The sequence below is a fragment of the Miscanthus floridulus genome, chromosome 11 (assembly GCF_019320115.1).
Source record: "Miscanthus floridulus cultivar M001 chromosome 11, ASM1932011v1, whole genome shotgun sequence".
NCBI lineage: Eukaryota > Viridiplantae > Streptophyta > Magnoliopsida > Poales > Poaceae > Miscanthus > Miscanthus floridulus.
In genome coordinates this window covers 58,819,336-58,842,960 of record NC_089590.1, presented here as the reverse complement: position 1 = coordinate 58,842,960, position 23,625 = coordinate 58,819,336, and the positions used below count along the sequence as shown (strand labels likewise).

The 23,625-nt window shown below is 45.9% G+C and overlaps 1 pseudogene; it reads right to left on the bottom strand.

Annotated features, from left to right (window-relative positions):
* Positions 1-19,357: 19,357 nt before the first annotated feature.
* On the bottom strand, positions 19,358-20,455 carry LOC136492019 (UDP-glycosyltransferase 82A1-like; annotated as a pseudogene).
* Positions 20,456-23,625: the final 3,170 nt, after the last annotated feature.

Here is a 23,625-nt window from a genome sequence, read left to right as displayed (position 1 = left end):
GACATAGACAGGGAAAAAGTGTAACCGGGCTATGCCCTGTTGGCCGCAGGACACAACCCCTCACACCCACCAGTACCAAATCCACATCCCTGTCCGGTCACCATTTTCCTTTCCATTATTTCATCATGATATCATAGTTTAATCACCTATTTGCGAGTAACGACAGGTTACTCACGCTACCGACATCCTGAGCATAGCAGCTACTCGACCTGTACTAGTAGAACTCATGGTGGATATATTTATGCATGTAGCTTCCATAAAAATGCATGTAACGTAAATACATATCATATAATATATTCAGTGATCATTTAAAAATAGGGGTTATGCACCGGGGCTTGCCTTGGGCAGGCGCGGTGTCAGCAAAGTCAGTGACGTGCGGCTCCGGAATATCCTCCTGCACGAGGATCTCCTCGTACTCTTCGACGACTTCGTCGTACTCTTGCTCGCCGAAGGTCACGATCTCCAGTGGCTCGTCCTCTATATGCATGCAGTGATGATGATGCAATAATTAATATATAGGCAACCGCAACTCTTAAAATAAGAATACATCTACCAAGCTACTAAGCTAACTCTAATGACTAATACGCAAAGTTACCTATTATTCCCACTAAACAAGTATGAAACATTTCATGTATTATCTTAGCAACTAAAGGCATCCTTATTGTTAATATCAATTTACTATATATATAATAAAACAAGGCGCACTAGCTACCATGCATCATAAAAATTTATTCTCTAAATAACCATAACGAGCATTTCAAAATAATAAAGTAATCCTAAAGGTATCACTGAACTATACGAACTAATTACACTAACAGATAGATCATGAATTTAAGAATCTAACAAAATTTATTTCACAATCAATAAATAAATTCAAATGAGCTCTAGAGATGAAGAAAACGATATTATTGGAGGAGGCTAATCACGCAATTGAACTTGTTGACTTGCACATGACTGTGGGTCTAGAATTACTAGATGAGACCGCGAGTCAAGAAAATAAGAAGAAGAATGAAGGAATTCTTACAGGCTAGCTACCTCAGAATTGAATGAAGTGCCACCTACGGTGATCGATGTGCGGAGGCAATGCAAGAGGAGAGACACCAGGGAGCTTAGCAAATGCTTGCCCTGCGTGGAGTGGAGCAGAGCCATATATAGCACTGATCGTGGGTGGTCATGACAAGCCAAGTAGTCAGGAAGCATGAACGAGTTGGCAGGGTTGTCCTCTGGCTCCGTGCCGTGTGCGGTGGTGAGGTCTGGGTCATGAGAGAATTAATTCAATGATGGACTTTGAGTGATCTTGGACTTACGAGCACGTCAGGACTAGAGTGGGCTTTGGGGCTGAACGTGTTTGGCGGTGGGGTGCTGGTTTATTTATGCAGGTCAAGGAATTAATTGAGGGGGAGATCACAGGTCAAGAAAACATTAGAGAATGAAAAGATCAATTATAGACTAGCTACCTTAGCTGATTATTGCAGCTCAGGAGAAATCGATAGACGCAGCTTTCACGGGTAAGAATAGAGAAACTTGATTCGAGAGAAGCAAGTAAGCAGCGGAGCGAAATAGCTCGGCGTATCCTTTTAAAGATAGGAGACGCAGGAAATGGAGAAGCAAAGACGCGATAGCGACGCGTCATAAGATTAATGGCTAAACTAGCTTGCTTAAAGGTAATAAAGTGCCGCGGGAACGACGTGCTGCATGGATAAACAGCGTGTTCCACTGGGTACGGCGATCTTTCCTCGGGTGAACAGTGATTTTCCATGGGTGAACAGTGTTTCGTCGGATGAACAGTGTTTTCTGGGCGGCTTCAGTCCTACCATGCGGAAAATCTTCAATGCTACAGTGCTGTCGTGAGGAAAGGATCAGGCATCAGGAACCGTGTTTTCTACTGCGAATAGTGTTTCTGCGCTGCTACATAGTCGCATGTGGAAAAAGTGCCTGACCTTCATTTGCAAAGCAGCTGAGCAGTGAGCGAGCGGAGTGCTTAGCGGGCTGAGCTTGTGAGTGAGATTAATACGTAGCGTGTGCGACACACTATGGCAGTGGTAGCGCGTCGTGCACTGATGATTTTGCAAGGCGATTAGCAAGCGAAGTAAAGGCGGGATAATTAGAACAACAAGAGATGACAGTGGCGCGTCGCGAGATTGATGGAGATAAAAATCTTGCCAAGTGGTATGCTAATAATTAGTGAATGACAATAATTTATCATTTGACTTTGTGGCTATGGAGCTCTCACGTGAAGAGAGATGACGTGCTGGAAGGACAACTTAGACAAGGAATAAATTAGAGCTCAATTTGAGAATTAGTGCAATAAAATTTAATTTCTCATTTACCACATGCAATAATACATAAACATGATGCTCATGACATGGTTTAATATTTTGATTAAGGCGTAACACCGAGGGTGTTACAAATCTACCCCCTAAAACAAAATCTCGACCCGAGATTTCATATGCCTAGTGTGAGAACAAGGTAGGAAATACATTTCGACGTAGCAACTAACTATCAGAACCATTGAGGAGATGGGGGTAATGCTTCAATAGGTAACTCTCTTGTTCCCACGTGGCTTCAGCCTCAGAATGATTTTGCCATTGTACCTTGTAAAACTTTATCACCCTGTTCCTGGTCACTCTCTCCTTCTCATCCAAAATTTTTATAGGATGCTCCACATAAGACAGATCAGGTTGGAGCGGAAGTCCTTCTATTTCTACAGATTCTTCAGGAACTCGTAGGCATTTCTTCAGTTGCGAGACGTGAAATACATTGTGAACTGCCGAGAGAATTTCGGGGAGTTGGAGACGATAAGCAACGGGACCACACTGCTGTAACACCTTATATGGACCCACATACCGAGGGGCTAACTTGCCATGGACACCAAACCGATGTACCCCTCTCAAAGGAGATACCTTGAGATACACATAATCTCCAGCTGCAAATTCTAAAGGTCTTCTTCGTTTGTCGGCGTAAGCCTTCTGTCGACTCTGAGCTGACTTCAAGTGTTCACGAATTATATTTACTTTCTCTCGAGCCTCCTTTATGAAATCCGGCCTGAAGTACCCACGGTCTCCTACCTCAACCCAGTTTAGTGGCGTCCTACACTTCTGTCCATATAAAGCTTCAAATGGTGCCATACGGATACTCTCTTGATAGCTGTTATTATAAGAAAATTCGACTAGCTTCAAACACTGATCCCACTTCTTAGGAAAAGAGATGGTACAAGCCCGTAGCATATCCTCGAGCACCTGGTTCACCCTTTCAGTTTGACCATCAGTCTGGGGATGGTATGCCGAGCTTCTGAGAAGACGAGTACCCAAACACTCCTGGAGTTTCTCCTAGAAACGAGAGACAAAAACTGACCCTCTATCAGAGATGATGGTGCGAGGAACTCCATGTAGGGTCACAATCCGATCAAAGTATAACTCTGCATACTTCTTGGCATTATATCTAGTGTCCACCGGAAGGAAGTGGGCAGACTTGGTGAGACGGTCCACAATGACCCAAATAGAATCAAAGCCCGAGGAGGTGCGGGGTAAACCCACAATGAAATCCAGGGAAATATCCTCCCATTTTCAAACAGGAATGGGCAAGGGCTGCAGATATCCAGGAGTACGCATATGATCTACCTTGACTCTACCACAAGTGTCACACTCCGCAATGAACTGGGTGATATCTTGCTTCATGTAAGACCACCAGTACAGTTGGCGTAGATCATGGTACATCTTGTTGCTACCAGGGTGGATAGACAGCTTGGAATGATGGGCTTCTTTTAAAATCTTTCTTTTCAGCTCTTCATTGGATGGAACCACCAGCCTATCCTTGTATCTCACGACTCCCAGCTCATCAATACTAAAATGAGGTCCACGTCCTTCAGCTAGCAACTTCTTGATGTGAGGAATCTCTTCGGGGTCTTCCTTTTGTTCCCGAATAATTTGCTCCAGCAGCTCTGAGGTCAAAGCAATCTGAGCTAGCACCTCTGTGTGGTGAAGTGACAAGGGTATATCCTCAACCTGATGCGACTTACGACTTAAGGCATCAGCTACCACATTGGCTTTTCCTGGATGATAGTGGACTTCCAAATTATAATCCTTGATCAACTCTAACCATCTCCTTTGCCTCATGTTCAACTCAGACTGAGTGAAAATATACTTAAGGCTCTTATGGTCAGTGAAGATATGCACTTTGTTGCCCAACAAATAATGCCTCCAAATCTTCAGAGAGTGAACTACAGCAGCTAGCTCTAAATCATGGGTAGGGTAGTTCACCTCGTGCTTCTTCAGTTGGCGCGAAGCATAAGCTATCACACACCCCTCTTGCATAAGCACACACCCCAATCCTGTCTTCGAGGCATCACAGTAAACATCAAAGGGCCTCTCAATATCAGGTTGAGCCAATACAGGAGCAGTGGTCAAAGAAGTCTTCAGGGACTGAAAAGCTTGTTCACAAGCTGGACCCCAAACAAACTTAGCTTCTTTCTGGAGCAGCTTAGTCATGGGCTGGGCTATCTTGGAGAAATCGGGAATGAAACGTCGATAGTATCCAGCTAGCCCAAGGAACTGACGGATCTGGTGCACAGACCTAGGAGACTTCCAATCTAACACATCTTGCACCTTGCTGGGATCTACAGAAACGCCCTCAGGTGTCAACACATGTCCCAAAAACTGCACTCGATCTAGCCAAAACTCGCACTTGCTGAATTTAGCATACAGCTGGTGCTCTCTGAGTCGAGTCAGGACTATCCGAAGGTGACAGGTATGCTCTGCATCATTCTTGGAGTAGATCAAAATATCATCAATGAACACTACCACAAACTTATCCAACTCCGGCATGAAGACTGAGTTCATCAGGTACATGAAGAAAGCCGGGGCATTGGTGAGATCGAAAGACATCACTAGGTACTCATACAACCCATACCTAGTAGAGAAAGCTGTCCTTGGTATATCCTGTGGCCTAATCTTGATCTGATGGTAGCCCGATCGGAGATCTATCTTCGAGAACACCTTGGCACCAGCTAACTGATCAAACAAAGTATCTATGCGGGGCAAAGGATACTTGTTCTTAACTGTTACCGCATTGAGGGGGCGGTAATCCACACACATCCGCAGGGTACCATCCTTCTTCTTCACAAAAATCGCTGGACAACCCCATGGTGAAGAACTTGGGCAGATGAAACCCTTGTCCATCAACTCCTCCAGTTGCTTCTTCATTTCTGCCAGTTCTCTCGGAGCCATGCGGTACGGACGCCTGGAGATAGGAGCAGTACCAGGCTCAAGCTCAATGGAGAATTCTACCTCATGGTCCGGTGGCAATCCAGGAAGATCTTCAGGGAAAACATCTGGAAACTCACATACTACTGGAATGGAGGTAAGATTAGGAACGGCTTTAGCATGGGCAGTAACAGGTAAGACCGGTTCTGAGGGTATGATGAGAGACATCCTATCCTCAGAAAATGGAAGCCGTAACTCTACACTTCTTCTCTTCATATCCAATACTACCCCATACAACCGCAACCAGTTCATTCCAAGAATAGCATCAATGCCTTGCCCAGGCATTATCATGAACTGTAGACGGTAAGTGTGGGTGGCTAATACCAAACTTACTGTATCCGTGCAGGTATTGATGAACATCTGAGAACCCGCAGTATGGATCTTATAGGCATACGGTATAGCCAATAGTGATAAGTTGTGCCGCTCTACAAACCCCATGCTCAAAAAGGAATGCGATGCACCAGAATCAAACAACACCAAAGCTGGATGGGATTCGATGGTAAACATACCAGCCATAACTGTCTCCTGCTGCATAGCTTGCTGAACATCCGTGAAGTGCACCTGACCAGATCTGCTGGGCACCTTCCTCTTGATGAAAGTCCTCTTAATCAGCCTAGAATTTGCAGACGGCTGAGACGGCTGAGCTGTCTGCTGCTGAGGACACTCCCTGGCATAGTGGCCATCCTTGCCACACTTGAAACAAGCACCAGGCTTGTTCCCGAATCCCTGACGAGGTGGAACCAGCTGTCCCTGAGTCTGCTGGGGCTGCACCTGCTGCTGAGGTGCCTTGTACTGAGTAGCAGAAGTCTGTGATGTCTGCTGGGGTGACCGGTACGGAGGCCCACCGGATGGTTGATAGGGCCCCCGCCTAACAATCTGCACCTTCTGAGTATGGGGATGGCTGGAGGATCCAGCTGCCACCCGCTTCCGCTTCCAATCCGCCTGAGATGCCCGCTGGAAACCCTCAAGAGCAATGGCGGCGTTCATCAGAGCCCCAAAGGTCTGATAGTTCCCCAGGTACAGTTTCTCCTGAAGAGCAGGAGTGAGACCGCGAAAGAAGCGATCCCTCTTATTGTCATCCGTGTCCACCTGACTACCAGCATACTGAGCCAAGTGGTTAAACTGGGTCACATACTCCATTACTGTCCTGCTCCCCTGACGTAGCTCCATGAACTCGGTCACCTTCTGGTGGATAACACCAGCAGGTATGAAGAACTCGCGGAAAGCGGTGGAAAACTCCTGCCACATCGCTGGGTGATCCAGCAGCTCCGCGGCCTGGAAAGTCTCCCACCAGGCACTTGCGGACCCCAAAAGCAGTTGGGACGCAAAGTGCATCTTCTGCTCGTTGGCCACTCCGAGCAGCCGAAACTTCTGCTCCAACGTGCGAAGCCAGTGCTCCGCCTCCAACGGATCGTCTGACGGTGTGAACGTGGGCGGGTGGGTTTTGAGGAAGTCCTGGTAAGAGGACTGTCCCTCAGGACGACGAGCACCACCCCCATTCCCACCGTTGCCTCCGGGGCCTCCACGGGCGAGACCCGTGAGGGCCTGTGCCATAATCTCCATGGCACAAGCTGTCTCCTGACGAGCAGCGGCTGACTCCTGGCGAGCAGCCAACAACTCCACCATGACCTCCGCGGCGGACAGCGGCGGAGGCGGTGGCGGAAAAGGCTGAGGAACCAAGGGTGGAACCTCCCGAGCTCCCTCGTTGCCACGCTCAAAGGCCTGAGCACTGTCACCATGGCCCTCGTTGGCCGCTCCCGAACTGGTGCTCCCACGTCCGGACCTCAGATTCATCTATAAGAGAGATGAACCATCCATTAGGACACCTTCCCGATCAGGATCCAAGGGTTAAAGAAATGGCAGCACATTTTTTTAAGGCATTCATTAAGTTAGTCCTACCAATTTACTACTTTCATTATACGTGAAGGGGGATTCCTAGTTCAAGTAAGATGCTATTATATGATGCATGCTTCGACCTATACGTTCACTCAAGCCGGAATATAGCGGCGTTCGTAAAATTTTCGGCACATCGCACACTCACTTTCCGTATACTAAGCGATTTCTTACGTCATGTAAGTTAGTGTACCTGCAGAAACTGATTAGATAAAACCAGTGCCGCTATCCTAGATATACCATATGGCTAGGGCTTATACTTAACTTAATCGCATCCTACTTTTCGCAAAACTTTTGTTGGTCCACTTTTAGTTTTGTAAAAGAGTGAGGAACTCGTGACCATTATTGGCTCTGGTACCAACTATGGCAGAACCACCCGAAATAGCGTACTTACGAAGGCGCTCGTCTTCCATCAGACACTAAGCACCCCGAAAGTAACTACAGCGAGCGGTGTCCGTCGGGCACACCCTAAGGGAGAACCCGAAAGATCCACATTTTTCCCAAGGATCCAATAATGAAAACGAGTTACAACACAAGTCTATCTCATACATTAGAGTTTCTTGAAAAGTACATTATTACAATACCAAATACAGAGTGCGAAATAATAAACAGCGGAATATTAAAAGATAACATCTAGCGATAAGATAACGAGGATTCCGTCTGAGCCCACCAGATGGATCCTCCACACAAGGAACTCCTCAAGCGTCACCTGCAACAGGGGTAAATAAACCCTGAGTACACAATGTACTCGCAAGACTTATCCGATAGTGGGAATACTTTCCTGACTCCAAGGAATATGCTAGGCTTTACGGTTTGCTGGTTCTCTTTTAGCAAAAAGCAATACTAATAGTGAGTCCTTATTGATACATTATTATCATCAGCCGTATTAAGTTTTCATCTAGTCAATCTATATAAGCCTGTTCTACTTTCAAGCAAGAGTTGAGCAATCAGTTCCATTTCTTCTCCTTTCAACTTTCAGTTCTTACTACGGTGCTAAACCGTAGACAAGCCGTACCGGATAACCCGGCGATTCGCGAATCAATGTGCCCAGCTGGGTGCCCCGAAGACACACGCCCCGCTTGTACCCTAGGCACAAGCAGGACTAACCCACCACTCTCCTATCCCGGGTGTCCAGGTCCCCGTCCAAACTTGGACTCCAAGCCCCCACATCCTGAGTCCCGGACTCAGTGCGGTGCAAGGACCTCCACCACCTCCTCTTCCCATCAGTCGGTCCGGAAAGAGCCGGATCCGCGACAAGAGAGCAGCAAGCCTTCCCTGTGCCCATACCCAAGTATGTGCTCGGGACAATAGTCTGTGACTTGCCTAGAGTCATATGCAACGACCGGTCCTTAATCGACACAGACAGGGAAAAAGTGTAACCGGGCTATGCCCTGTTGGCCGCAAGACACAACCCCTCACACCCACCAGTACCAAATCCACATCCCTGTCCGGTCATCATTTTCCTTTCCATTATTTCATCATGATATCATAGTTTAATCACCTATTTGCGAGTAACGACAGGTTACTCACGCTACCGACATCCTGAGCATAGCAGCTACTCGACCTGTACTAGTAGGACTCATGGTGGATATATTTATGCATGTAGCTTCCATAAAAATACCTGTAACGTAAATGCATATCATATAATATATTCAGTGATCATTTAAAATAGGGGTTATGCACCGGGGCTTGCCTTGGGCAGGCGTGGTGTCAGCAAAGTCAGTGACGTGCGGCTCCGGAATATCCTCCTGCACGAGGATCTCCTCGTACTCTTCGACGACTTCGTCGTACTCTTGCTCGCCGAAGGTCACGATCTCCAGTGGCTCGTCCTCTATATGCATGCAGTGATGATGATGCAATAATTAATATATAGGCAACCGCAACTCTTAAAATAAGAATACATCTACCAAGCTACTAAGCTAACTCTAATGACTAATACGCAAAGTTACCTATTATTCCCACTAAACAAGTATGAAACATTTCATGTATTATCTTAGCAACTAAAGGCATCCTTATTGTTAATATCAATTTACTATATATATAATAAAACAAGGCGCACTAGCTACCATGCATCATAAAAATTTATTCTCTAAATAACCATAACGAGCATTTCAAAATAATAAAGTAATCCTAAAGGTATCACTGAACTATACGAACTAATTACACTAACAGATAGATCATAAATTTAAGAATCTAACAAAATTTATTTCACAATCAATAAATAAATTCAAATGAGCTCTAGAGATGAAGAAAACGATATTATTGGAGGAGGCTAATCACGCAATTGAACTTGTTGACTTGCACATGACTGTGGGTCTAGAATTACTAGATGAGACCGCGAGTCAAGAAAATAAGAAGAAGAATGAAGGAATTCTTACAGGCTAGCTACCTCAGAATTGAATGAAGTGCCACCTACGGTGATCGATGTGCGGAGGCAATGCAAGAGGAGAGACACTAGGGAGCTTAGCAAATGCTTGCCCTGCGTGGAGTGGAGCAGAGCCATATATAGCACTGATCGTGGGTGGTCATGACAAGCCAAGTAGTCAGGAAGCATGAACGAGTTGGCAGGGTTGTCCTCTGGCTCCGTGCCATGTGCGGTGGTGAGGTCTTGGTCATGAGAGAATTAATTCAATGATGGACTTTGAGTGATCTTGGACTTACGAGCACGTCAGGACTGGAGTGGGCTTTGGGGCTGAACGTGTTTGGCGATGGGGTGCTGATTTGTTTATGCAGGTCAAGGAATTAATTGAGGAGGAGATCACAGGTCAAGGAAACATTAGAGAATGAAAAGATCAATTATAGACTAGCTACCTTAGCTGATTATTGCAGCTCAGGAAAAATCGATAGTCGCAGCTTTCACGGGTAAGAATAGAGAAACTTGATTCGAGAGAAGCAAGTGAGCAGCGGAGCAAAATAGCTCGGCGTATCCTTTTAAAGATAGGAGACGCAGGAAATGGAGAAGCAAAGACGCGACAGCGATGCGTCATAAGATTAGTGGCTAAACTAGCTTGCTTAAAGGTAATAAAGTGCCGCGGGAACGACGTGCTGCATGGATAAACAGCGTGTTCCACTGGCTACGGCGATTTTTCCTCGGGCGAACAGTAATTTCTGCGCGTGAACAGTGATTTTCCACGCATGAACATTGTTTCGTCGGATGAACAGTGTTTTCTGGGCGGCTTCAGTCCTACCGTGCGGAAAATCTTCAATGCTACAGTGCTGTCGTGAGGAAAGGATCAGCATCAGGAACCGTGTTTTCTACTGCGAATAGTGTTTCTGCGCTGCTACAGTGTCGCATGTGGAAAAAGTGCCTGACCTTCATTTGCAAAACAGCTGAGCAGTGAGCGAGCGGAGTGCTTAGCGGGCTGAGCTTGTGAGTGAGATTAATACATAGCGTGTGCGACACACTATGGCAGTGGTAGCACGTCGTGCACTGATGATTTTGCAAGGCGATTAGCAAGCGAAGTAAAGGCGGGATAATTAGAACAACGAGAGATGACAGTGGCGCGTCGCGAGATTGATGGAGATAAAAATCTTGCCAAGTGGTATGCTAATAATTAGTGAATGACAATAATTTATCATTTGACTTTGTGGCTATGGAGCTCTCACGTGAAGAGAGATGACGTTGCTGGAAGGACAACTTAGACAAGGAATAAATTAGAGCTCAATTTGAGAATTAGTGCAATAAAATTTAATTTCTCATTTACCACATGCAATAATACATAAACATGATGCTCATGACATGGTTTAATATTTTGATTAAGGCGTAACACCGAGGGTGTTATAGCCATCGGTAGGGACGGTCTCAGTCGTTGGCAACTTTGGCCCAAAGGTGGAGTATGTCTCCTTTGAGCAAGGTTCTGGGACCTCGCGCTGGCAGTTGAAGAAGCCCACGTTGCTGGATGTTCCTAGTGATGAGAACATGTAAGTTCAATCCTTTTATCTTGCGATTTTGTCGGGTGATGGGTTCCTAACGCTTGCTGTTTGGGTGCAGTTCTCGATCGAAGACCTTGTCAACCGAGAGGTTTCCCAAAGCAATCACGCTAGATAGCGCTAGCAAGACCATAGCTCCTGGAGTTTGCTCGAACGAGAGTGAGGATTTGAGTATTTCAGAGAGGATTTGGGTAGCTCATACCCTTATTGACTTCACAGCTGGTTTTGACACAAGCGCGCTGCCTTTGGAGGATGCTCAGGAAGATGTTTCTCCGGTGATCTAGGTAGGGCCTATGTAGGGTGAACCTGCTTGGGTTCCTAGTGTTGGTGACCGAGGGAAGGAGCCTGTCATTGAGCCAGTTCGCGAGCTTGGCCCATCGGGGTCATCCTTGGAAGTTATTCCAGAGGACGGTCTTGAGAGGGTGTTGCTGTGAGTTGACTCTCCCCCATAGGTGGACAATGTCCGCCTAGTCCCTCTTGGGTTTCTAACCAAACAAGGAGGGGGAGGTCCATCGCTGCAAGCTTCCAACGCTGGAGGCGAGAACTTGTTCGATGATGTCGAGGAGTGGCGTCGTCTCGTATCTAGCTTCGAAGAGCTGGACGGGATGGCAAAATACGCGAATAGTTTATCCGCTGCACTACAAGCCCTGGCCGATGCCGTGAAGACCAAGAGCACCTCGGCTGGGGATTCCCTTAGTGTTACCTTAGAGGTATGATTCACATCGGGTGCCTTAGCCCCTGAGCATTGGGTCTGGTGGTCACACCAGGTTGCCCTTGGCTTGTACTCAGGGCCACACAGTGGACCCAATGGGTCTAGCCCCTGAGTCTTTGGTTGATTCATTCTGAATGAAGCTAAGACTTATGTCGTCTTATTCTTGTAGTATCTTCAGAAGAATTCCTCGGCCAAGTCCGTGTTCATTCAGGAGAGGTTCTCTCGATCGGGCAACGAAGCAAAGGCGTGGATAGCCGAGCTAGAGAGAGAGGTGGTGGCTTGAAGCGCCATCAGGATGAGACCCAAAGTGGGGTTTCCGCCAAGATCTTTCTCCTTAATGTTTGGTGAGGCTTGTAAAACCTTTATTACCTTTTCAGCTGCTGCCGAGTCTATTATCGGGCTATCCCAAGAGAAGGATACTCTTTGTGCCTCTGGCTCCGCATACTAGAGGGAGAGGTAGAAGCGAGCGCTTGCTCAGGAAGAGACAGAAAAGCTCCAGAAGCAGATCCAAGGTACGTTTTGTTTTCGATAATGAATCATGTTACGATTGTATGCGAATTCTTGGACTAATACACTTTGTTCGCAGCGGAGTCAGCTAAGGCGAGGTGCCTTAAGGATGAGCTTGCTGAGTGTAAGTCTAATTATGCGAACCTAGAGGCCATAGCCGCTGAAGCTGAGTGACTACATGCATGAAAGGTCCTAATGGCTAGAGGGAGGGTGAATAGCCTATTAAAAATTTCTACAACAACACTAAGACAAATTATTAGTCAATAAGATGGCAAAGCGAATTTTGCGCTAGCACTATACTTGGGGTTGTAAGCCACCTATCCAATTCTGTTTTCTATGATCTCTAGTATATCACAACAAGGCTATGTCTCGAATTTATACCTAGGTGATCAATCTAGCAAAAGTGATACAATTAAGTACTACACTATCTAGTCTTGACTACCACAAGCTCTATACAAATGAATGTACAATGAAATACAAGAGAGTGGTAGAGAGGTATACCACCGTGGCAAGTGATCAATCATTAAATACCAATGAATACCAAGGAGACAATCAAGGCACAATGTTTTTTTCTCCGAGGTTCACTTGCTTGCCAGCAAGCTAGTCCCCGTTGTGGTGATTCACTCACTTGGAGGTTCACGCGCTAATTGGCATCACACGCCAAACCCTCAATAGGGTGCCGCACAACCTACACAAGATGAGGATCACACAAGCCACGAGCAATTTACTATAGTACCTTTTGGCTCTCCGCCGAGGAAAGGTCAAGAACCACTCACAATCACCACGATCGGAGCAGGAGACAGTCGCCAACCTCCGCTCGATGATCCTCGCTGCTCCAAGCCATCTAGGTGGCGGCAACCACAAAGAGTAACAAGCCAAACCCATAGCGAAACATGAATACCAAGTGCCTCTAGATGCAAACACTCTAGCAATGCACTTGGATTCTCTTCCAATCTCATAAAGATGATGAATCAATGATGGAGATGAGTGAGAGGGCTTTGGCTAACCTCACAAGGTTGCTATGTTAATGCAAATGGCCACGAGAGTGAGCTAGAGCCGACCAAACGATATTTATAGACACCCCCAAACAATAGAGTCATTGGCTCAATTATTGGGCTGACCGCGGGACGACCAGACGCGCAGGTCGTGTGCATCGGACACATCCGGTGTGGTGACCGGACGCATCCAATCGCTGCATCCGGTCATAGCCTGACCACCACATGCCCTTTCAAATTGTTTAGCCATTGGCGCCCAACGGCTATCTCTGTGCACAGTAATACTACATGATCGGACACGCTGTTAGAAAATGTCCGGACCCGGGAGACGCAGCGTCAGGTCAAGTCCAGAGAGCTCCTAGAGCCGCTCTAGGCTGACCGGACATGTCCGATCACACCGGATCGGATGCTCCCAGTGTTCGATGAATTATTGCGCTGAAAACCCGAGACTTGCTGTTCACACCGGACGCGTCCGGTGTGGCGACCGGACGTGTTCGGTCGCTCTCTACAATTCTCATTCGGGCTATATCACTTTGACCTGACGCTAAACAGTAACTCATCAGCGTCCGGTCACTCCACTGAGCCAGAGTCTGGTCACTTTCACTTAGTCAGTCACCTCGGGTCCAAATATCGAACGTGTCCAGTCCTGATTCTGGACGTGTCCGGTCACTTCTGTCTGACTACCCCAAGACTGGATAAAATACCGAACGCGTCCGGTCCCAATTTCAAACATGTCCGGTCACTTTGTGACTAGCGTGACTAACTCCTTTTCAACTCTATCTTCTTTACCCTTGCATAAATGTGCCAACCACCAAGTGTATCACCGTGTGCACATGTGTTAGCATATTTTCATAAATGTTTTTAAGGGTGTTAGCACTCCACTAGATCCTAAATGCATATGCAATGAGTTAGAGCATCTAGTGGTACTTTGATAACTGCATTTTGATATGAGTTTCACCCCTCTTAATAGTACAGCTATCGATCCTAAATGTGATCACACTCGCTAAGTGTCTCGATCACTAAACCGAAAAGCTCCTATCAATTTCACATTTGCCTTGAGCTTTTTGTTTTTCTCTTTCTTCTTTTGCAAGTCCAAGCACTTGATCATCACCATAGCATGACCATCATCATGATCTTCACCATTGCTTCACCACTTGGAATAATGCTACCTATCTCATGATCACTTAGATGAACTAGGTTAGCACTTAGGGTTTCATCAATTCACCAAAACCAAACTAGAGCTTTCAATCTCCCCCTTTTTGGTAATTGATGACAACCCTTATACCAAGATATGAATTGAAATTTAATTGAATCCATATTGCTTGCCCAAGCATATTTACCATGTGTAAAAGGATATGGACAAGTTTCATGAACCCCGAATGGTAGCAATTGCTCCCCCTACATATGTGCTAAGAGTTTGGATAGTAGCTTGCATATATGTTTAGATAGGAAATGTAGGAGTCAATGTCTACCAAATGATGCTAAGGTATAAGAGATTGACCTTTGAAGCGTGATACCAATCGGAGTGCATCAATAAACCATCCTTAGCACCATGAGTAACTATACATCCACAAAAAGCTAGAATACCCCATGAGATCAATATTAGAAGTAAGGGTCTAGTTTTCATAATATGAGCATGAGTCTAGTTACTTAACCTATGCATGCTAGTTTTTTTTTCATTTCATCATTCAAACCTACAACTAGCATACACCACACAAGCATGGATATTGAAATTTAAAACTTGTGCCATGCAAGCAAATATATGAAATGCACATTCAAATGCACCATACAAGTTCATGAGCTTGCTCCCCCTACTTGTGTGCTCAAAATTTTAATTGATCCCCTTACTTTGTCATATCTCTCCCCCTATGTCAAATTTCCCCCTACTTATGTATTTGCTTCTCCCCCCTTTGTTGTCTTTTCACAATCTTTGTACACTCTATTTCTCCCCCTTTGTCATCAATGACCACAAAGGTTCAAGTATTAGATAGGTTAAGATTATCAATGTCAATCAATGAGGTGAGGACCATTTTTCCAAATTTGGTTCAATCTAGAACATTTGCCAAAGATATTGAACTTGGTTTGATCCAAGGACAAGCTTCTTCACACCTCCAAATAAGGGTTATCTTGTATCATGTTGAGTTAAACACTTAGAGCTCATTTTCTAGATCAAACACTAGGTTTACAAGCCCACAAACATGTCATATGCTACCACTAGATCAAGTCAAGCATAGAAGCATTAGTGGTACCATACAATCATCAAATTTATTTGATTTTCATGAGTGAGCCTATTTAATGTGAAAAATGACTAGATGCACTAAACATGTCCTTAGCAAAGGATGTATGCATGCCAATCAATTTTTACCTTGGATTGCTTGAAGGAGAGGCATATCATATAAGTGAGGGGGTGCATCAACACATATTTGAGAAATCCAATATGTTCAACTCATTCCTTAGCTTGTAAAACCTTTTCTCATTCAATGTCTTGGTGAATATATCAGCAAGTTGATCTTCGGTGCCTACACTCTCAATGCAAATGTCCCCTTTTTGTTGGCGATCTCTTATGAAATAGTGACGGACATCAATGTGCTTTTGTTCTTACATGTTGGACCTTGCATCCCGCATAATCCGAGTCAGAGTAACCAACTAGCTCAAACTTTGCTCCTTTGGGATACCACAAACCAACATTTTATGTATGCTTTAATTACCTCAATATTCTCTTTGTAGCCTTCAAATGACTTTCGCTTGGCGAGGCTTGAAATCTTGCACACATGCATACACTAAACATGACATCCGGCCTTGATGTGGTCACATAGAGTAGACTTTCAATCATAGACCGATACAATTTTTGATCCACTATATTGCCACTTACATCACTATTCAAGTTGTCATTTGTCCCCATTGGTGTGCTAATGGCTTTGCTATCACTCATGCCAAACTTCTTGAGCATGTCTTTGATATACTTGCCTTGACTCATAAATATACCATTCTTCATTTGCTTAATTTGAAGACCAAGTAAGTAACTTAACTCTCCAATCATGGATATTTCAAACTCATTAGCCATCATCTTTTCAAACTCTTCACAAAAGTCTCAATTGGTTGATCCAAATATGATGTCATCAACATAGATTTGCAACATAAATAAGTCTTTGCCAATCTTCTTGGTGAAAAGAGTGGTGTCAACCTTGCCCATCATGAACCCTTTAGAGAGTAGGAAGTCCCACAATCTCTCATACTATGCTCTAGGTGCTTGCTTCAAGCCATACAATGCCTTCTTCAACTTGTACACATGGTCGGGCTTCTTGTCATCTTCAAAACCGGGAGGTTGCTCAACATATACTTCTTCATTGATGTAACCATTGAGAAATGCACTCTTAACATCCATTTGATAGAGTTTGATGTTGTGGGCACAAGCATAGGCTAGTAAGATTCTAATTGCTTCCAATCTAGCAACCGGGGCATATGTTTCTCCAAAGTCAAAACCTTCAACTTGTGTATATCCTTGTGCTACCAATCTTGCTTTGTTCCTTACTACTATCCCATCTTGATCTTGCTCGTTTCTAAAAACTCTTTTGCTTCCAATCAAATTGTGTCTCTTTGGTCTCTCTACCAATTCTCATACTTGATTTCTTATGAAGTTATTCAATTCTTCATGCATAGCAATCACCCAATCAACATCCTTCAATGCTTCATCTATCTTCTTTGGTTCAATGGATGACACAAATGAGAAATGTTCATAAAATAAAGCCAATCTTGATTTAGTTTGCACACCTCTTGAAATATCACCAATGATAGTGTCCAATGAATGATCCCTTGCAATATTGGTTGGTTGGAGTATTGAAACTTGTACTTGCTTGATCATTGGGTTGAGATGATGTACTAGCCACTTGATTTTGTTCATTGTCATGAGAGCCATTTGTACTAGCTTGATTTGTATCATCTTGCAAATTTGTGTTAGAGAGCACTTGCACTTGATCATCTTCATCATCATTCACTTGACTAGGCCTCAATTCACCAACATCTATGTTCTTCATGGCATTTGAAAGTTGAATGCCTCTAACATCTTCCAAGTTCTCATTCTAATTTTGGGAACCATTGGTTTCATCAAATTCAACATCATGAACTTCCTCAAGAGTACCACTATCCAAATTCTAAACTCTATATGCTATGCTAGTAGTTGAGTATCCAAGTAGGAATCATTCATCACATTTCTTGTCAAATTTGCTCAATCTAGTGCCTTTCTTCAAAATATAGCATTTGCAACCAAAGACCAAAAAATAAGCAAGAGTAAAATGCACCGGAGGTCCATTAACTTTCGTTGGGGTGTCATCTAGGTCCATCAATTTTGAAACTGCATTTTTTGGTCCATAAACTTTTAAAATGGTTCACTGCAGGTCCATGCCATTTATTTAACCTTAAATCCCACGTACATTTGCAGAAACCCCCTACCTTTCTTTATTTTTTGACGCTGTCGCCATCCGCACACCTATTCAAGCGGCTGCACTAGCAGGAGGCGCTGCAGCGCCGGTGCGGCCTGAGCACCGAGGCGTATATGGCCGCGGCTGCGCGGCTCAGGTCATGGCGCCGCAACGGCACCAAGGACGCCGTGAGAATTTAACGAGAGAGATTGGCGCCGTGCCTCGCGAAGCCTGGAGCCAGCCAGTGACGCGGCGAGACACAGGTGGGGTGATGCCAGGAGCGGTGGAGTCGGCAGAGGCGGACGCGGCAGTGGCAGCTGCAGCAGCTGCTGCTGTGAGGCATGTACCACGACCTGGCGCTGTCGTTGCGGTGCGAACTCCGCGATGCGGCCGCGGGGTTCTCGTTCCTGCGCCTGCGCGGCCTCCGCGCGCTCCTCCGTGCCCTGCGCTCCGTTGCCGACGCCGGCGCTGGCGCCGGCGCCCTGCTGCACCAAAACCGGAGCGAGGACATGGACCTGATGCGTTCGATGGGCCACTTCTCCAGCCACAACGCATAGCAATTGAGAACTTGTCCCACTGTCCAGGCATCCCCAAGTATCCCCAGCTTCCTAACTGAAGCTCCAGTGCTTCGTGTACTGCGTGTGTGTGGTGACAACTGAAAAGAACTAGCCAACTAATAGTAGTAACGGCAGGCAGGACAGACCAGAAGAACAAACGTCGGGCATTGCATTGCATTGTTGATGAACGAACAACTTTGAGCGAATGCAAATGCAGAGGTGCAGCAGTAGCACCGATATGATCGTGAGGCCGTACGTACCTTGACGGCATTGTAGGGGTGCGCCGCGGCGGCGCAGGCCGGGCAGAGGAGGCAGCAGCCTTCGAGCACCCTGAGCGCGAGCACGACCTCGGAGTCCGTGGCGGGGTTCCTGAGCCTGGCCGCGGCGGGCTCCATGCCCAGCACCTGCGCCACCGTCAGCACCGCGTCCCTGGCCCCGGTCGCCGCTGCCTTGCGCAGGCTGTGCTCGAACAGCACCGGGATCACTGCAAAACCCAGTTCCATCGGCACGAGTGAGTAATGGAGAAGATGGAAGAGGCAGAAGAGCCGGGATGACAGCGAGACTAAAGGTGTTGTGATAATCGGGTGAAATATTCATTCTCCACAACTGAAATTTTAGTTACATCAATTTTCCTACGAACCACACTAAAATAGTCACAATAACTCTAGTACAAGTCAATTTTTGTTTATTCCTTTCTATATACACATGCTTTACTCCCTTTGATGCATGCTATTTTGGAAGAAGAAAGGGGAAAGCAGTTGGGGGGGGGGGGGGGGGGGGGGGTGTGAGGGATAAGGTGTGGGGAGAATATTTTCACCCAAACTCTGAACCAATACCGTGGAACGATCATTCTCCTGGCGAGTTATTTTTTTCCACTGATGACTGAATTTGTGCGATGCTCAAGGAACGTACAAAGTTGTCATGAATCATAATCCCTTGTCTAGAGCTAGATTCCGCCATTAATTCGGGCATAGTAGATCGTTTTATTTGCTAGCATGGATCACAACCATTTTAGTCGTGAAGAGAAAAGAAAAAGGAAGAAGATAATGTACATGGCGACGGTACCAATACAATCGCTACAAGCCTACAACACGTTGTATAGTTGCACCAACAGCGGGTGATCTCTCGTGATCTCGTCCACGAACGAGCTGACGTTCCAGTCGGCGGCGCGCCTGGTCTCCACCGTCACGACGTGGTCCCGCAGCGCCCAGACCTTCTCCTGTAGGCGCCGGCCCTCGTCGCCGTCGTCCATGACCCTCCCGATGCTGGCCACGCCGTCGTCACGCCTCATGCCGCCGCCGAGCCTGAGCCCGATCCGCCACACCCCCGTGATGTAGGCACAGTTGATCAACTAGTCCCCAGAGACCGGGTAGCAGAGCAGGCACACCCCGTGCTGGATGGCCTCCAGCGTGGAGTTCCAGCCGCAGTGGGCGAGGTAGCACCCCACGGCGGCGTGGCGGAGCACGTTCTGCTGCGGCGCCCAGTCCATGAGCTTGCCCCGCGCCCGCCACGTGGTCCGCGAACCTGTTGGGGAGCCCCGTGCGTCAGGACGCGTCGTGCTTGAGCGCCCATAGGAACGGGCGGCCTGTGGCCCGAGCCCCAGCGCCTGCTCGCGGACCTTGTCCAGGCTGATCGACCCCACCCAGCTGCCGAACGAGACGTACACCACTGACCTGGCCCGCTGCGCGTCCAGCCACCTGATGCACGTCGAGTCCGCGCACCACATGCTGGGGTTCTTGTTCCCGTTGCCGTTGCCGCACTGCTGTGGCTGCTGCTTCGTGCGCTCGCCGATGATGCCGCCCGGCAGCAGCGCCCGGGCCGACCGGGAGGACATGGGGGCCCTGCCGTACGAGGCGGTGCGCGTCGTCGTTCTCGTTCCCAGCGGCTACTGGACACCTAGCCTCGACCTCGGCCGGGAAGGTGTTGACGACCACCCAGTGGAAGCCCGGGCGCGGTGCAAGGTCTGGAGCCAGAAGGCGAACCTGGACCTCCGAGTGGCCGAGTCACCGACGAGCCACGACAGCTCCTCGACACGGAGCTCCACCTGCGCCGGCAGGATCTCGAGGCCCCAGATCGTCGCCGTCCGGCCGTCGTCCCGAACGACCAACAGTTCATCGCTGTCAGACGACTCAACAGGCAACGAGAAGATAACGAAAGGCAGGGTGTTTCTGCAAATGTTCATTGGATTTAAGGTTAAATAAATGGCATGGACCTGCAGTGAACCATTTTAAAAGTTCATGGGCCAAAAAATACAGTTTCAAAGTTGATGGACCTAGATGACACCCCAAAGAAAGTTAATGGACCTCCGGTGCATTTTACTCAATATGCAATGTTGGGCTTTCTACCATTCAAGAGCTCATATGGTGTCTTCTCTTTCAATGGGTGACAATAGAGGCGGTTGCTACAATAGCAAGCCGTGTTGATAGCTTCGGCCTAAAAAGATTGACTCACATTGTACTCACTAAGCATAGACCTTGCCATATCAATGAGTGCTCTATTCTTTCTCTCAACAAGGCCATTTGATTGTGGAGTGTATTTGGTAGAGAATTGATGTCTAATTCCAAATTCATCACACAACTCATGAATTCTAGTATTCTTGAACTCACTACCATTGTCACTTCTAACTCTCTTGATGGCTGTTTCAAACTCATTGTGAATGCCCTTGACAAATGATTTAAATATTGCAAACACATCACTTTTGTCCAATAGAAAGAATACCCAAGTGTATCTAGTATAATCATCCACTATCACAAAGCCATATTTGTTTCCACAAATGCTAGTGTATTGTGTTGGCCCAAACAAATCCATGTGCAATAACTCAAATGCTTTACTAGTGCTCATCATGCTTTTCTTAGGATGGGTGTTTCCAACTTGTTTGCTGGCTTGACAAGAGCTACAAAGCTTATCCTTCTCAAACACAATATCTTTCAAGCCTCTAACCAAGTCATGATTAACCAATCTATTCAATTGTTTCATTCCAACATGACTAAGCCTTCTATGCCATAACCAACCCATTCTAGACTTAGTGAACAAACATGTAAATAATTGAGCTTCACTAGCATTGAAATCAACCAAGTATAGATTCTCATATCTAAAGCCTTTGAAGATCAAGTTAGATCCATCTACACTTATGATCTCTACATCATCTACCCCAAAGATGCATTTAAATTCAAAATCACCCAATTGAGCCACGGATAGCAAATTAAAGTTATAGCTCTCTACTAGCAATACATTGGATATGTTTATGTGATTGGATATTGCAATCTTACCAAGCCCTTTGACCTTGCCTTTGCCATTGTCACCAAATGTGATACTATCATAACCATCATTGCCATTGGTATTGATTGAGTTGAACATTCTTGCATCACCGGTCATGTGTTGAGTGCACCCACTATCAAGAACCCAATGCCTTCCTCCAGCTTTGTAATTGACCTACAAAAGAAGATCAATTCTTTTTAGGTACCCAAACTTGCTTGGGTCCTTGAAGTTTGGTGACCCAGCTCTTTGGCACCCAAATAGCTTTCTTTTTTGAGCCCATCCATGGTGTACCAATGAACTTAGCTTTCACACCATTTATACCCTTAGTAAGCACATAGAAATAATTAATCTTAATTGAGGATACATTAGCATTTTTGCTCTTGTTCTTGCACTCATGCTCTTTATGACCAACTTGCTTACAACTAGTGCAAAACCTACCATTATTCTTCACAAAACTAGTCTTGTGAGGAGCAAAGGCTGCCTTGCCTGTCTTAGGGGTATAGCTTAATCCCTCTTTATAGAGAGAAGCTCTTTGGCTACCCAAGCACATAAGCAAGCGGTTCTCACCACCATAGGCCTTAGCCAAGGTGTGAGTGAGATCGTTGACCTCCTTCTTGAGGGTCTCATTCTTAACCATTAGTGATGCATTACATGTAAAACCATCACTATTAGATGAGGTGGAAGTAAAAGTGCTACAAGAAGTGTTAGTGGGAGCAACAATGATAGGCTTATATAATGATTCATCAATTAGGTCACAAGTTAAGCCTACATTACATGTCTCAACATGCTTCTTCTCATTTTGCTCATCAAGCAAAGTGGAATGAGCTTTTTCAAGCTTCTTGTGAGCCTTGCCAAGCTTCTCATGGGCTTCCTTTAGCCTCTCATGAGATGCATTGAGCTCACCAAAGGCTTGCTTAAGGGCTTTTAGTTCCTTACGCAAACTTTTGCATTCCCTTCTCTTAATGTCAAAGTGTTCTTTAGCATCATCTAGCATGTCAAGTAGTTCATCCTTAGTTGGTTCATCATCATTACTATCACTTTCATTTTCATTTTCATTATCATGTTCCTCATCACTTCCATCATCACAAGTTTGTACCTTAGTGGCCTTAGCCATGAAGCATGATGGAGTGTCGAAGAGAGAAGGCTTCTCATTGATAGCAATGCTTGCAAGTGCCTTCTTTTTGGTGGTCTTGTCATCATCACTATCATCATCATCACTTGAGGAAGTATCACTATCCCAAGTGACCACATATGAACCACCCTTCTTCTTCTTCTTGAAGGTCATCTTGTCCTTCTTCTCTTTCTTTTCCTTCTTGTCCTTCTTCTTATTCTTCTTGTCATCATCATTGTCACTATTGTATGGGCATTGAGCAACAAGATGATCTTTGCTTCCGCAATTAAAGCACCTTCTTGACTCTTCCTTGTTCTTGGATGAAGACTTCTTTCTTCTAGCACAGTAGCCTTTCATCATGAACTTGCCAAATCTCTTAACAAAGAGAGCCATCTTCTGATCATCCATCTCATCAAAGCTCAAGTCTTCATCTTCACTTGATGATTCTTGCTTTGCCTTGCCATTGGATGATGTGGTCTTAAATGCCACACTCTTCTTCTTCTCATCCTTCTTCTCATCTTTCTTCTCCTTCTTTTCTTAATTCTCATCATCATCTCTATATGTATCATCGGTCATTATATCTCCTAACACTTGGTTTGGTGTCATGGTGTCCAAACCACTCCTCACTAGAATAGTGACCAATGTGCCAAATCTTGAAGGTAGGCATCTCAAGAACTTATGGGAGAAGTCCTTGTCCTCCACCTTCTCTTTGAGTGCTTTGAGATCATTGCCAAGCACTTGAAGCCTATGAAACATCTCCGGCACACTCTCATCCTCTTTTATTTTGAAACTAGCAAACTTCTCCTTGAGGATATATGCCTTGGCACCCTTCACCGCTTAAGTGCCCTCAAATGACTCCTCCAACTTCTTCCAAGCCTCATAAGCCATCTCAATGTTCTCGATTTGCTCAAATGTTCTCTCATCAATAGCATCATTAATGGCACTAAGAGCAATATCATTATTTTGGAGAAGTACTTGTTCGG